Source organism: Oenanthe melanoleuca, chromosome 18, assembly GCF_029582105.1.
Source record: "Oenanthe melanoleuca isolate GR-GAL-2019-014 chromosome 18, OMel1.0, whole genome shotgun sequence".
Classification (NCBI taxonomy): Eukaryota; Metazoa; Chordata; class Aves; order Passeriformes; family Muscicapidae; genus Oenanthe; species Oenanthe melanoleuca.
The window spans coordinates 8,618,026-8,634,117 of NC_079351.1; the positions used below are offsets into that span (position 1 = coordinate 8,618,026).

A 16,092-nucleotide genomic window follows, 5' to 3' on the forward strand; every position below is an offset into this window, starting at 1 on the left:
GGTTTTTAAAACAGTAGAAAGGATGTCAGACCCGAGTTAGATGGCATTGACCTTTGGCAGCCTCCTGCACCCAAACACAGTCACACAAGTGGCCTCATTTCCAGCAGCAGCACTTGTCACCTGCCGGTGCTGCCAGCTCAGGGGAGTTCTCTTTGAAAGCTGGAGGAACATTCATTCAGAAGATGAAAGTAGAAATCCAGGCGGAGCTGTTGAGAGAGGAGTGGAGTGGGTGGGATGGGAAGAGGCAGGTCCTGGCAGGGGCTGCTGTGGGGTGAGCCTGTCGGGCCGGTCCGGGAGAGGAGGAGGGAATTTCCTGCTGTGGTGACACCAGGGTGGGGTGGCCGGGTCGCGCTTGGGCGGCTGACTGGGCTCTTTCTGGGACTGACCAACCCCTCTGTTCACTGCTGTGGTGTTTCCCAACAGCCCCATCTCAATGGATACCTCAAAAGTGCCCAATCTCTCGAAGGATAAAACCACACCGATTTTCTTCCTCTTCCTAATTCAATTAAGAGAAATGAGCACTGCAGTGTCTGACTAATGGAATCCTCTGCCTGATAAACACGTCTCCCATCCTCCTGCTGCGTCGCTGCTCACAGATTGCACGTAGTTAAGACGGGCACCCCGGTGTATTAACTCGGGGGAAAAAGTGTCTGCCAGTAATTGATTTATAGGGGGAGGATCTATCTGCCTTTCTTTGGAAAAAACGAAGGTTGTGGATACTTTATCCAGCCCGGTGATTTGCTGGGTAGATAAGTCGGGAGGGCTTGTGCCGGCTTGTTCCATTATGTTCACTGATTCTGAAGGCGTGAGAAACTCTCAGAGTCAAGTTCTCATGATTTTATAGGATGTGTTATGGCAGAGATCTAAAAACTGATGATTTCATCATGAACTACAAGCATCATTATCAAAATGATGACTGTTGCAAAACCACGTACTGTATCTATTGTGTTACCCGAAACTACAGGAATACTAATTGGAGGGGTGACGAGATAGCTCCATTTTTTTTTTGAAAAAAAAGCTTTTTACATAGAAGTTTGAATTAGTAGTATTAAAATACTAAGTTTATGAAAAGAATTGCTGGCAATTATGTGCTGCGAGAATTTTAATTCAAGTAGAGATGTTTTGCATTTCTTAAATCAGAGATTATTTAACAGAAAATGACAGGCAACACATGATGAAAACTGAAGGGAAAGCTACAGAATTGCTGCTTGGCTCATCAGGTATAGTAATTCTAGCAAATTGTATTAAATTTTTCTGATGTCATAGAAGTATTAACTTTGTTAAAATACTTTTTGTGAAGGCACCCTTAAAAATGCAAAGCTGCTCTGCAAGTAGAAAAAAATAATCAAGCTTTTTCCTAAAATTAACAAATGATTAAATGTGCTTCAGATTAATGAAAAAGGAATTTCTAGAGAAGTAGCTTTTTGTTTTTCAGGTTTTAATGAGGTTGTTTGAGTTGGATACTGATAATGTAAGAGTAACAAGGGAAAATGCATCAGCATGTTAAAGTCTCATCATTGGAGTATGGTTAAAAAGGGAGTCCAATTTTTAAAAAATCATATATGGTATTTTAAAATATTTCAAATAACAATAGCTAGAAATCCTTTGAAATATTAAAATAATATTTTTACATTAAAAATAAGTAAATGAAATTTTGAGACATAGGAGGAGAGGTCAAGATAGGGAACTGGGCTTTTTCTTCTGCCTTAAGTGAGCTTGTTGCACTTAGTTTAACTAGTGATGTGTAAGTAACATGGAAAGTTTGTAATGGACTCGGTCAAGTCAGTTTGTGCCTGTTATTCTTTATATCTTCTTGGAAGTGCTTGTACTAATTATTCTTGAAAAAAAGATATTGTTGTCAAAACCCCATTGCTTTCTTAGGTGAAGCATTTATGATAACGTCCCAATCTGCATTCAGGTGCAGCATTTATAATAAAGGGATGGTAATTAGATTTCCTTGTTCTTCCAGCTTTCCTTTGCTTCATAATGAAAATTCCTGTGTGTCCTGTCCTCCCCCCTCTGACTTTGTACTTGGTATTTAACTTTGATTCAAGTTATTCCTGTTGGACAGAGTATTAACTATCATTTCTTAACAAGATAAAATGCGTTGTTGCAGTTTTAATGTTAGAAATTTCAAGCCTTGAAGCTCCTCTGCCGTGGGTACAGCAGGAGAACATTCCAACAGCTTTTTATTTCTTTCTATTTAATTTGTTTTGATGGCTCCAGAATCTGCTGCTCTGACTGTGAGATGCAAAGAGCAGCTCATTTTAAAGGGTGTTTACCTTTCCTAAACTTAGGTCAGTGCCAGCCAGGTGAATGTTTTCTTTCTTGCTTATACTTATTTAATCCTTTTTTCTTTTTTCGTGGCTTAAAAACGCTAGTAATAAAATATTTCTAAAGTTAGATAAATAGGATAATTCCTCCTCTAGTTTCTAAGGCACAGGAATATCTGGCAGATGGAAATATTTTATTATTTAAAAACATTAAAACTATTTGATCATACAGTCAAAAAGGACATTAATGGTTTAAAATAGGTGTAACCAATTAAAACTGTCCCTATATAAATAATGTTAATTACAGCTGTACAATGTATGTTTTGTGCTGCCAAAATAAGAATTTAGTATTGGAAAGAAAATATCAAAATAAGCAGTTGCCTTTTCATTTAAATTCAGTGCCATCACTTGTGATACCCTTTATAAAGGGGGAAAAAAATCTTCAGTAGCAGAATAATTTTTACACAACTTTGTTTTTTTAGATTGAGAATTTATTTCCTGTAGACCTGATTGTAGAAATGCAGATGGTTATGTATTACTATAATTTTCCAGTTTTGAAATGCAGTAGTATTATTTATTTATATTTTTACTGAAAACAGGTTATTCAGATAATCTTGATTAAACTTGAGGTTATCTTAGTTGTTTGTTTTTGTCACTAGTAACCTCCTCATGGCTTTCGAACCTGTCGCCCTTTCCAGCCTGAGACTGACTGCTCCAAGTTTCCTTCTTTCTATTTTTAAAAGCAGGTTGTTGCTCCCTCCTCTCCTTTAACCTGTTGGCAGGTTCAGAAAACAGGAATGCAGTTGAACATTGTGTGTAAATATATAAACAAAAAATGTCCGTGGGGATAAGTGTATACACACATATGCACATGTGTATTCATACACACACATAGATATGTGCATATATATCTGTCCAGGTTGTTTTTTTAGGGCTTTAAGTAGTTTAAATTGTTTAAGATGCCCAGTTGATCAAAGAGGAAATTTCAGAATGTCTTTTATTACAAGCAGGGACAGTAATTACATTTCTTTTTAGGACACTGCTTCAGCAAAGTACGTAACAGCTGCTCATGCCCACCCCATTATTATTGCAGGCTCCTTCTGGTGATGTGGATCTCTCTGACCAGGAGGACTCACTGGGGTGGAACATTTTGAAGGACATGCTATAATTAAAATATTGTGATGTGGCATTATTGCATAACCCAAGGACATGCCATTGTCACCTACCCAGGGTGTTGCAAGAACAAGATTTGTGAGTTTTATTCTAGCTGAGATTTTTTCAGCGATTAACCACCCCTCCCTTCTAAACTTCCAGGTCCTTGAAACTGAAAGATAAATTTTAACACAACTGTTTGTTAATTAGGAGGAAACAGGGGTGAGAGGAGTGGGCTGGGAGGGCAGTGTGTGTGTGTGTGTGAGGTCCAGAGCCACGGGCACTGCTGTGTGTGTGTCTGTGTGCGTGCCAGTGTGCGAGAGGAAGCTCAGAAACACGGATTAAATGACTTGCTTAGGCAGCGTGGATAAGAAATAAAAATCTTTCTACATCCCAAGTTAATAAATCAATGTCTTACTACACTTTAATTGACTAGAAAATAGAAAACAATCCTATTTTCTGCTAAATTTCCAGAAGCTGGAAAAATTAATAAATCAAAACTGGAGCACATTATTTTCATACAAGGTTTTCAGATGAATCCGACAGAACTCTAGGAAGCAGAGCTGGCAGAGCAAACACAGCAATTTTAAGCAATACAGCTTTTTGTCATACTTCAATATATTAACTCCCTGAATTAAAAAAAAAAAAAAAAAAAATAGGTGCTGAAAACCCTTTGCACCAATAATAGTTAATCATTGTAAAAACTTGCAAGAGTCAGATTTTCTCTCAGATTGAAATATTCCCCTCTCCTGTTGAAACTTTCTGCTGAAAGCTGAGAGTGGTGCCGTGAGTGCACCTGCTGGAGTAAGCCTGGCTGCTGGGACAGCTGGGAGCTGAGCAGCTCAGATTTCCTCCTGAATCCCAGCAGGTTTTATGGAAAGAAATGCTGTAAAGCAAGGTACTCACCGGGCACTGGGGTGTCCGAGAGCCGCCGGGCGGGCGCTGAGCTGGAGCTGTCACTGCTGGGAGAGCAGTACCTGTTCTCTGCCTGAGCCCTGAGTGAAACTGCAGGAGGCTGTTCCAGGGGAGGGACCTGAGCGTGTAGGAGTAGGAGTTGAGCCCTCGGGGTGTAGAGATGCACCTGATATTACTCCAGCCTGCAGCTACGATTCATTTGTTTGCGTCCACCGCTCTCATTGAGCATTACCTCAGCATCTCGGCTATCGACAGAGCTCCCGTCGCTCCGTGCCCTCCAACAACCAAGTTTTGCTCTCAGCTCTGCTGGCTGCTCCTCTGGCAGGCAGTTTGCAGTGTGGGGTCAGAAATGGCTTAGTTAACACTGAGGATACTGAAGTTTTGTACTAGTGACTCGTGGGCAACAGAGCTGACTGTATGAATGGAGTAGCAAAGCCTAAAAAATAATTTTGCTCATTTATTAGAGACTCTCAGAACTCTCAGAATTTCAGCCTAAAAACTCTGGGAATTTCAGCCCCAAAATCCTTGGAATTTTGAGACTCAAACCCTGGGAATTCCTGCCTCAAAACCCCAGGAATTCTGGCCCCAAAAACCTGGAAATTTTGGCCTCAAAATCCTGGAAGACACAGCGCTGAACCCGGGGAATTCCAGCCCCAAAAACCTGGGAATTTTAACCCCAAAATCTGGGAATTGTGTCCCCAAAACTCTGGGAATTGAATTTTTATTGAATGCCTTTGTAGCTTTAATATTTTTTCTCATTTTTTTTCCTCCCCCTCTTAGTTTTTATTTAAATTTTTGTCCTTCATGAGTCTCCTTTCTGAAGGCGGGACTGAACTAACTCCAAGCTTGCTTGCCACAGGAACCTGCCAAAGCTTGTCTATAATCGACAGCCAAATGTACAGGTCCTGGAAAGTGAAAGGAGCCACTGCAGGAAGGATTGATTGTCATGGCTGTGTGTTTGCTCAGGACCTGTGAAATGCAGCAATGAAACTGCTCACCCACTGATAAGTGCTGGGACTGGCTTTTAGTTGTGTTTTTTGTTGGAGTTTGTAAATGACAAATTTCTCGGTGTTGTGCCAGTCACCTGGTGACATGGCTGAGCTGTTCAGTGAAATGATTTCCTCTCCCAGGCTAGAAGAAGGAAAATATTTTGATACTTACAGCTCTGTATAAAAACCACTCCTGTTAATGCATAAGCAAAGGGGCTTTTGGCTACTAATTCCAGTGTTACAGAGATGTTAAAACTTCTATTCAAAACTGAACGTGAGAACCCTCTTGTTTCATCCACTGCTGTGTGGACAAGAAAGCTGCAGATTACTGAAACTTTCAAATGTATGGTAGATTTTATAGTTGGCAAAAGTAAGATTTTTTGGAGTGAAAATTTTTAAGGAAATTGTTGCTACAAAACCTGTTTAGAAAGTGGATAAAAGTTGTTTGAAAATCAGTCTTTAAAGCAGTGTCTTAAAAATAATTTTAAAGGTGTTGCCTTTAGTTTGGTGGAATTACTTACAGACCTCTACATCCCTATGTGGATATGCAGGTCACCATGCTTCCTCTTGCTGGGCTGGTGTAATTTTTGGGAAAAAAAATCAAATTATAAGCAATCACTAATTTTAAGGTAGAAGAGTGGCTCTTGTGGTGTGTTTTATTTTTTCCCTTAATTATTTTTTTATTATTATGTTTCTGTAATGCAGCATAGCAGTATGAAAGGTGTAATGTTACTGTCACAATCTTCTCAAGTCATTTGTGAATCCTTTAGGTTAAAATCAGATAAATTCTTCCATTTAGCTGTAAATTATTTTGAATAAAATTTTGTGTATTAGAAATTTCTAAGGGAGAAAGGCCTTTCAGTGTCTGCATTCAGAAATGTCTCTGGAAGAAAATTTCAATTTGTGGCATCTAGAGGAAGCTGTTGGACTCCCTCAATAGAGCTGACTGGACTGAGATAAGAAACAGTCAGAACTGGAACTTTGATTTTATTTCCCCTCCTTGTCCCCATTGCCTGATCTTGTATTTGGAGGGGAGATGTGATGTCCAGTTGCTGCATTGACCCACAGAAAATGTTTTAAACCCAGCTGCTTCCTGGAGGCTGCTGTTACCAGTCAGGTCAGTGAAATCAGCTGCAAGTGAAGTAGAACTGGAAGAAAAAAAAACAGCTCATGTAAATTCTCCTTTGCTTGGGGCTTGGATGATATTAAAAATCCAGATCTGGGGGAGAAGATTCATTGGTGGACCCCAGAACAGGACCATGAAAACTCCTGTTTGTGCAGACTTGCAGAAATACTAAATCATGATTGCAGTGATGTTGTTTCCACACTTCTTTTTAACTCACTTGATCACATCCTGAGTGTCCTGTCAGTGACCCCAGGCCCCTGTTGGTAGCACCTTTTTCATTTACCTGAGCACAGGTCACATTAATTGAGAGAACTGACATAGTAAAATTTGGATTTATTGATATGTTTCTGCCAAGTTGCCTTTTTTTAAAAATGTGTTATATTTGTGTCTCTGTGGGGCTGAAGCTTTGGATTATGTTCTTTGGTGTAGAATATACTTCTTTATTCTAGGTTCTTTTTAAAATTCAGTAAGAAGTAAGTGTTGTTTAGCTGTAGTTTGAACTTCATGGATGTAATTACTGTAGCATAATTCTGTCATTCTCTAAATGTTACAAACTTCCTTTTATGTGCTTTTATATGAATTTTTGGCTCAGCTTTAGCACTGAACAGAAACCAAAATGTCAGTTGCAGAAACTCTGTATCCAAACGGGGTAAACTTACCCTGATCTGGATACACCTCTCATCTCATTTCTGTGTTCTTCTTCATAATTCCATTCCCTGGATGTCTCAGTGTATGCCAGGTGTTGCTCCAGTTGTCACCTCCACTTCAGTCAGACAGTTCTTGCCCTTTTGCTCTGATGCCAGGACTGGCCCTGCTGGTTGCACTCAGGACTGCAGTGCTGCTCCCAGGGGATGGCCACTGGTTTTCCATTACCAGTCATTTTTGCAGAGGTGCTTTATCACTCTGTGAGCTCACTGGTTATTCCAGGAGAGCAGCATGATCACAGGTGAATGTGGATACTGGTGGACATGGAGCTGGTGGAGCTCAGTTCCCACATACAGGAAAGATCTTGGAACTGCAGTGCTCACCTGTGTCACCTTAGTTGTGTCTGGATATGTGGCTTTGAGCTCAGAAAGTCCTTTTTGCTCTCTGGGGTCACTTGAAATTTCAATAACTTCAAGTTATTGAACGGTTTGGCTCTCAGCATCAGCATGTTTGGGCTGGGTTGTTCCACACCATTCCCAGAAGGGGGCAAAGGGATGTGGATATAATTGCTGTAACTCACACCGTGCCCCGAAACATGACGTGATTCTCCTACAATATTCTCATAATTATTTTTTCCTATCCCATATGAATAGTTATTAGTCTTAATGTTTTTTGAATAGCACCTTTGAAATGTGCCTTTGTTTTTCATAACTATCCAGTCCCTGACTCCAGAGATACGTCTGGGCAGATTACTGTGCTGGGGTTTGGGAGCCACTTGTTCAGAATTACTGCAGCAAATTACTTGTATGGGAAAAGAATAAAAGCTCAGCAGTTAATAGCAACTGCAGATCCCATTTTTAGATATTTATTGTGGCCTGTGCTGTTTGGTCTGGAGCTAGGATGATCTTTCTTTGGGTTCCCATCCTTGCCCTTGGGCAGTGAAACATCTTGGGGGAAGTGGGAAACAGCAGGAATTGGGACTGTAGGCAAAGAGATGAACTGTTTATAAGGGAGGGTTTTTAATGGGGACTCTTTTCCCTGTCAGTCATTCTCACAGGGATGCAAAATGCACCTTCAGCTTCTGCTTGATGCTGTGGTTATAATTCTTTCCAAATGTATTCTTTTAAAAGCGATTTTCATGCTGAGTATTTTTTCCTTTTCTGCTTTAGTTTCAAAACTTACACCAGAGATTCTGAGCCAGTTTTCTTGTCTCCACGATGGTTGTAGAATCCAGTAGCAGGACCTGAGTTGTGGCTTGTGCAGTTCCAGGGTATATAAACTCACTTTTCTTTGAGCCATACCTGGTGTGGGGCTGCTGTGATGCTGCTCTCACCAGAGAGCAGGGAGGGATAGAGCAAATACATTCAGAGTCAACATAGTTTTAGCTTTCAGTTATTTTCTGAAATGTCAGATTTTATAAATATTGATATGATTAATGTATGTTGTTTACTATTCCTGTACATTTTTAAAGTGGGAATATAAACCAGCAAATACAACCCAATGTTTTATTTTATTTTATTGAAAAATACTGATGCTGCAGTTCATGAGCTGCAGTTTGGCTATTACGGTTTTGCATTCATATTTACATGTCTACTACTTAGCTGTAAAATTTCAGTTGTTATTAGAAGGGATCATGCAGCTTAATTTGCATGTGGAAGAAAATTTTTTAGCAAAATAGCCCAAAGTTAACTAAAATCTCATTATCTGATGATGGATTTGTGTGTGATTCTACATTTGGAGTTGCAGCACCCCAAAATGAAATATTTCTTACTCTACAGAGCATGCTAGAAGCAAAAACTTAGATTTCAGTGTGGTTTCAGTATGATTTCAGAGCTTTTGTTTGGTGCTGCATTTGTGGTTTTGTAGGCTTCAGACTATTATTTATGGGGGTTTTTTTTATTTAATTGGGTGGGGATAAATACTAAACAAACAAGAGAATCCTAGTTTACTTGAATTTCTGGTTTGCTTGTGAAAGGACGTTATTAAAATTTCTCTTGATGACAGCACAGTATAAACTTTCTAGCTCATAAGGTGTGTCATGTAGAGGAACATGAACCTTCCTGGGCATTCTTAACATCTTGGTGGTGAGCTGAAGAATGTTCTGGTGTCACTCTCAAGGACTTGTGAGCTCTGAGTAGTCCCAGCTGTCTGTGCTGAGAGCCAGGGACAGTCTCTCAAATAAAATCTGTATTATTGTTTCACCAGGAAATAGTTCTCACTGTGCATTATGTGGTCCTGTTTCTGCTATAAAATCATGTATGTGTAAAGTTAAGGTTGAAAACATTTGCATCACTGAAGAGTAAGAAAAGGAAGCCAGGGAAAGCAGATTGGAAGAGCCCTGTGGTTACACTTTCAGTCAAGTTGTGCTTATTTTGGGAGGATTCCAGCCAGGAAGACATTATTTTAATCTTCCTGCTTTCTTAAATACCCTTACCCATTAATGGGGAGTAGAGTGGGATAGTCCAGCAGTCCCTGGCTCCTTTTTAAACTGTGGCAACAATGAGAGCAGCATTTGAACAGAAGGAAATAATGCTGATAGGATCCAGGGATAATGGTAAATTCAGGAGTCTGGTACTAGTGGGTACAACTGATCTGAATCTGGAATTTGGTTTTTTTAATGTCAGAAAAAATGAAAAGTAGTAATAAAGAGTGAAAAATGTGCAGAACAAGCCTTCTGTTCACAAGTTACTTTCAGAATGAAAGGAGCATCAAAAAACTGTAAGAAGGAAATAGGGAGTGTTGAAGGTCTCCTAGTGAGGGACCTGGGACTTGGCAGGTTATGATATCATGGGATTCCATGACAAAATCATGATGTTTTTTACATTTTCAGAGAGGTCACACTCAACTCTACCAGTGTCTAAAAAGAGCCTGGCTTAGGGACATATTTGTGAACTATATCTGCTAAATGGTAAGCAGTTGGTTTAAATGGGAAACACTGGTTCTGTCAGTTGATGTTTGCTCTCTGTTTTAAAGGTATCTCATTGTCACTGTATTTTTGGTGAAAAGTCTCTATGAAATGAAGTCTCTGATGCTGTCAGATGGTATCAAATGACTTGGCCAGTCTCAATAGCAGATGCTACAACTTTGAAGGAATATCTGTGTATATGTGACTGCTGTGTCTGTGATTTTAAAATTCCCTCAGCTTCTGGTGCAAATACCTTGCTGATTTTATATTGTTAATTTTTTCTTGTTAAATTGGTTAGAATGGATATGTGCTCTGAGGCAGTACCTAATTGTCTGTTCCTGGTACAGAGAAGGCTTGATCATGTGCTATTATGGGGAAAAGATTGGATTCCTGTGTATTTTGTCTTTTTTTATCTGAGACTAGAGGGAGTGGTGCTTACTGATAATTACATATAACTAGATATACTTAGAAAAAACCTCAAAGTCTCTTTTGTTTAGAAAAACCACACACAGTGGACAAAAGGGGCATTTTTGCTTGTCCAATCTCACTGTGCCATTCATGGGGAAAAAAAAGTGAACCCAGTACTGCTTTTTAGAAGGAGGTTTAACTGAGACAAGGATATAAATAGTCTTATGGAAATGTATTATGTAGCTTCTTAAAGTTGTTTGCATTCTCTATTTTTAAGGATTACCTTCTGTGTTTTCATATTGTAGAGTAAGTTGTTTGTTATGGATTTGCAGCAGCTGGGGTTGGAGGAGAGGGATGATGCATCAAGAAGAGAAGTCAGGCTTGTGCACTGTGTTGGTCAGTTCTGTAGTGGTGCTTAATTGTGAGGCTTTTGGCAAAACTCCAGGTGCTTTTCATCAGAGATACAGGAAGAAGTGAAAAAAGAAAAAAAAAAAAAAAAAAAGAACTACCTGTCTTAGGTGGACTCTTTAGAAAATGGAGAACACCCAAACCTGAAAGGCTGGTTTAGGAATTCCTTCTCTAACACGCAGGTGAACTTTAAAAGTGATGCATGGTCTTGAAAAGAGCCTTTAAAAAAGTTATAATGCCTATGTCACTGTAATAGTTTTCAAATTAGCAAGGAAGCATTATAAATAGTGCAGATTTATTTTTTTTTTCACTAGCCAGCAGGTATGAGCAGGAAGAAGTGCAGTGTCTGGAGCCACAGCAGGAAAGGTCCCTCCCCCAGCGCCACTGGGAGATGGGGTAAACACTGAGCAGGGAATAAATGACAGTGGATTGCTTCTGGCTTTTTCACCATGGGGTTTATCTCAGTATTGCACAACTTTAGCCTCAAGGCTGGGCTTTCTTGGGTGATACTTCTTTTCTGACATGCAGTGTTATGAGTTTATAGAATTTTTATACTCCTTTAGAGTAAGTAATTCATTTGCTCAGTAGGATTTCTCCACAAGCCTGTTCCTTCATGTCTTTAGGTGCAGTTTGCTGTTGGTTCAGTCAGAGGCAGAGCTGTGTGAGCTGTACACCTGTGAGAAGGTCTCTGGGTGTGAGTGGGTAGGAGTGTCCCCAAAACATAGAGTGCTCTGTTTTAGAGCTGTCCTGGCTCAGCTGCTGCTCTGAGTGCAAGCCAGGCAGGGGGCTTTGAGCTCTTAGGGCTGTGTTACATAAGGATGTTGGGATGGACTGGCTGGAATCCAGATCTGTCTGCTTCCTGCTTGGGCCCTGGCCACGCTCCAGAGCCCACACTGCTGTCAGCACCAAGGTGCAAGGCAGAGGGACCTGGCAACCAGAGCCAGTGACCATCTCCAAACACTGCAGCTAAGAGCCATGACTGGTACCAAACAGTCTTTGAGGCAACATGCAGCTTAACCAGCACCCCCTTCTCTCAGTGTGAGAGGCAGCCTTTGCATTCCACGCTTGCCACCCTCAGCAGCCAGGCAGACAACAGCCTCCTGAGCTGCCCTGCTGTGAGTCATCACTGGAGCAGGTCTGTCCTGTGGCTGCCTCTGAGAGCTCCATGGAAAAACCACCACGTGACCATATAATTAAAGACTTAATTCATTACGTAGGGAGAGACTGGAGGGAGATTGCAGGCAGACAGACACAGCCCTTGCAGTCCTGGGGCACACAGGCTGCTGGGGTTGTGCAGGTGCCTCTGCCCTGGGTGTGTGGGCTCAGTGCTGGGGGCCATGGAGCTCACAGCAGCTTCAGAGGCTTCAGCAGCTTCAGGGACTTGATCTGCCCCCTCCTCACATCCCTCCTGGGCCTGCAGGAGCTGTGCTGCTCTCCTCCTTCCCTGGCAGACTCACAATGAGGTCAGCCCTGGGGGCAGCAGTGCCACAGGAGAGGTCACCTGTGGGCGGTTTTTAGGCTCCTGCCCTTGGGGATGTGATGTGGGAGCATCTCACAGGAACACAGAGAACTTTCCACAGCCAAAACAGCAGTGCATTTCCTGATCCCCACTGGAGGCTCTGTCCTCTCAGGGAAAGAGCCCTTTAAGAGCAGATTCTGGAGTCAACAACTTATATAGAAAATGAGAACAATTCAGAGATGTTTGGCAGAATTTTAAGCAAGTATTTATTTCTGGTAATGGGCTTAACACTTCTGGTGTTTGCATCTCTATTGATCCAGTAAATATTGGTACAAGAACCCTGAAAAGTTCCAGTTAGGAGCTGCCTCTTTCCAGAGGCTGTGGTGCCATGTAGGAGTGAATGGTCTCAAACCTGATTTTGTGTACATGCAGGAGCCATAGTTGTGTTTTTAGAAAACTACACTGCAGTTGTCTGCACCAGTGTTTTTCATCCTGAGGCTCACAAAGAGCCTGAACCTTCACTTCTGCACTGAGCTGGTTTTCGTTGAAGAAAAATTTGAAGAACAAAATTGCTATTCTTTGTGTGGAACATGTAAGTTTAAGCTTCATCACTCATTAATTGTAGTGTTTGTAGCTGCTCCTGCTGTGACATTGTGCACAATGCACCCTTCAGGAATAGCAAATGTTCACTTTGTAGTACTTTTTCTTACATAATTTTAAAATAGAAGGATTTGCAATATATTTTTTATGGATTGAAACAGCTTCTCTGCCAAAACAGTCCCTATAAAAACATAATGCTTGTCTAAGATAGCATTAACTTAATCTGTTTTAAGTTGCATATTTTAGTTTGAAACTAAATTTGGACAATTCTTGTTTAACCCCAGATCCAATGAAAATCTTGTTTCAAATTAAATAAAGTCGACTTGAGTTTTTGCAATTTTCTTGTGGAGACAAGGCCTAGGGCTGAGGAACAGGTTTTTGTTGTTTGTTTGACTGCTGTATTTGTATATTTTATATGATAAATATTGCACTAAATTAAAAAAATAAATTTACTATGTGGAGTTAAAGTGACAAAAGGCTCTGGACAGCACAGGTTATAGTTGGGGTTGGTGTAAAGTGTGTTTTTAAAGGATTAATGTGAGGGATCTTTCATTTAAATACATTAACCCTTTAGTATCCAGTATCTTCCACAAGCTCCTTCCCCTGATTTTATTGTCTCTCACCTGCACTGAGCATCTGACTGTGTAAAATCTGTGTTTAAAAAGCAGAATATCTCTGCAACCTGTCTCCAGTATGAGAAAAAAACCCAACCCAACCCTGTTGTTTGCACTGCCAGAAGTTGTTTCTTTATTTTCCGAGGCTTGAGCTGCAACTGCAGTGACGCTCTTGGGCATGGCAGGGTGGGGTGAAGCAGGTGCTTATTGATACCTCCAGGCTACAGGTAAAGGTGACTGTGTTTTCTTGAGCATTCACAGACCTGCACAGGTGCATTTTGTTCTAAGAATCAGCTTGAGAATGAGCATTATTTATCCTCTGGTTTTGGTGGCACACTTAAAAAAATATAGTAGATCTGTGAAAGAAATGTGGACGTGTAAAATTAAAGCTAAACTTTTAAACCTCTAAAGTTAAGTAACAGTTCAGATCTTCTCCTTGTTGCTTCTTCCAAATTCCTAGTTTTCAATAAAAATACATGTTCAGAATTTCAAATATCAAAGAACTTTATTTCTGCCCTACCAAACTAAAATAAGTTTCTTCTGGAAGATTTTTTTTCGAAGGTTTTTAGATTTTTATATCTGTGATTTTTTTGGGTAAAGTGATTTTAGGTTAAGATTTGACATGGTGTTTGAGGAACTCAAGAGCAAGAAATGAAGTTAAACCTGGAATTTTGGGTAGTGTTTGTTTTGGGTTTTTATAACTCTTGAAAAGCAACAAGAAATGTAATGCTGGACCCAGTTTTTTGAACACACACACACTTGTGTCAGGAGCAGTTTTTATTCAATATTTTCTGTTGCAATTCACCAGTAAATACTCAACTAGTGATAGCACAAAACCAGATTCCCCCTGGATCAGTATTTCCTATTTGTTCTTGTGTTTCAAATCACAAGTTCTGGACACTTCACCTTTTTCCCCTGTTGGTCCCACCTCCCCAGTGCCCACTGTTGCTTCCTTCCTTTTCTGTCTCCAGGCTTGCAGTCACACAGAGCAGTGCTGTGAGTCCCAGGTGCAGAAACAGGACATGCAAGGTGTGAGACTCGAGCTGCCCTGGCCACCAGCCCCTGGAGCATCACCACTGTCCCCATCCCTGACAAACCATCTGTGGCCATGCCCAGCATTTGGGACATTAAACTGCAAAAATACCATTTTTATTTCAGAGAGACAATCCAAATGTGAGGAGCTGCTGCAGGGGCCTCCTTCCCCCTTTTCCTTCCCTGCACAGAGTGGGAGTGTGCCCCAGCTGTCTGAAGGAGCTGCAGTGGTCACTTGCACTGAGGGAAATGTGCTGCAGCTTTGCAAAATTGCCTTTGGCGCCAGCTTGAGTGTTCCTGTAGAACCAGCAAATTCCATTTTTCTCATCAGTTGATGCAGCAATTTTCAAAACAAGCTAGGCAGCATTTTTAAATACTTCCATTGCAGTTTCTTTAGGAACTGGGAAATGTCCAACAATCCATCCATCTCTGCTCTCCAGAATGGGAATTGCACTTTCTCACTTGTCGTGTTTATGCTCCTATTAGCCAAATCTCACCCATCCCTGTATCTACTGCTTGATTTTCTTTGGCAGCTTAAAATGACTTTAAACAGCCCTTTAACACTTCACTTCTCCAGTCATGGTATCTATCTTTTTGTTAAAAGCAGCAGTACACAGTGATGAACAGCACATGGAAGTTTTAATTATTTTGTGATTATATCCACTCAAGGATATCCAGGCACAGATTGCTAATGAAATACAGCTCAGTGATCCCATTTCTTGTTAATGGGATCACCTTGTGCCAACTATTTTCTAAGGAAAAAAAGATGCATTTGATAAATTTGATACAAGAAAGAAAACTGAGAATTTTTTTCTTTTTTTTTTGAGACTTTTGTTCCTGCAGACATTAGTCATTTAATAAAGTTGTGCCATCTAGAGAGAGATGTATTCAGATTTGCTATCTGGATGTGCAGATACCAAATGGAGGCAGATACCAAGTGCAGGGAGCCCTGCAATGTGTTTGTAGAACAGTGTAAAAGAATTATCCTGACAGGTTCTGGAAGCTCTCTTATCTGTAGAAAAACATTATTGACTGGACAAGGGGGAATGGATTTAAACTAAAAGAGAGTAGGTTTATGTTGCCGTGGAGAAAGATTACGGAGCGGCGAGAAAACACAGCAGCAAGACACTCTCTTGCTTGGTGCAGGAAAGCAAGAAAGAGCAATTTATTGAAAAAATCATTGCCTTAAATAAGGCAGCTCGTGCAAAACAAAATACAGACAGTTCATTGGTCAGAGAAAGAGACACCTCTTGTCCCTGGTTTCCCATGGACCTTGCAGGTGTTTATCTCTGTTATAATTCTTTCTCTTATGTTTACAGTAAAGGAAAAGTCTCTAGCTTGGGAGAAATCCTAGCTGAGGCTGAGAAAGTTTCATGGCCTGAGAAAAATACTTAGAACTTGAGAAAAAAGCCTGACAGCTTATGCCCAGGCCTTCAGCGTGTCCACAGGTTTAGGTGAGATACCAGGAAGGACTTGTTCCCTGGCAGGGTGGGCAGGCCCTGGCACAGCTGTGGCTGCCCCGGATCCCTGGCAGTGCCAGCTTGGACACAGCTGGGACAGTGGGAG

General features: G+C 40.8%; 1 protein-coding gene across 1 annotated transcript in view; it reads left to right on the forward strand.

The window, feature by feature from the left end:
* TBCD (tubulin folding cofactor D) overlaps window positions 1-16,092 on the forward strand; it is a 114,511-nt gene that overhangs the window by 32,327 nt on the left and 66,092 nt on the right. The gene's annotated exons all lie outside the window — the stretch shown is intronic.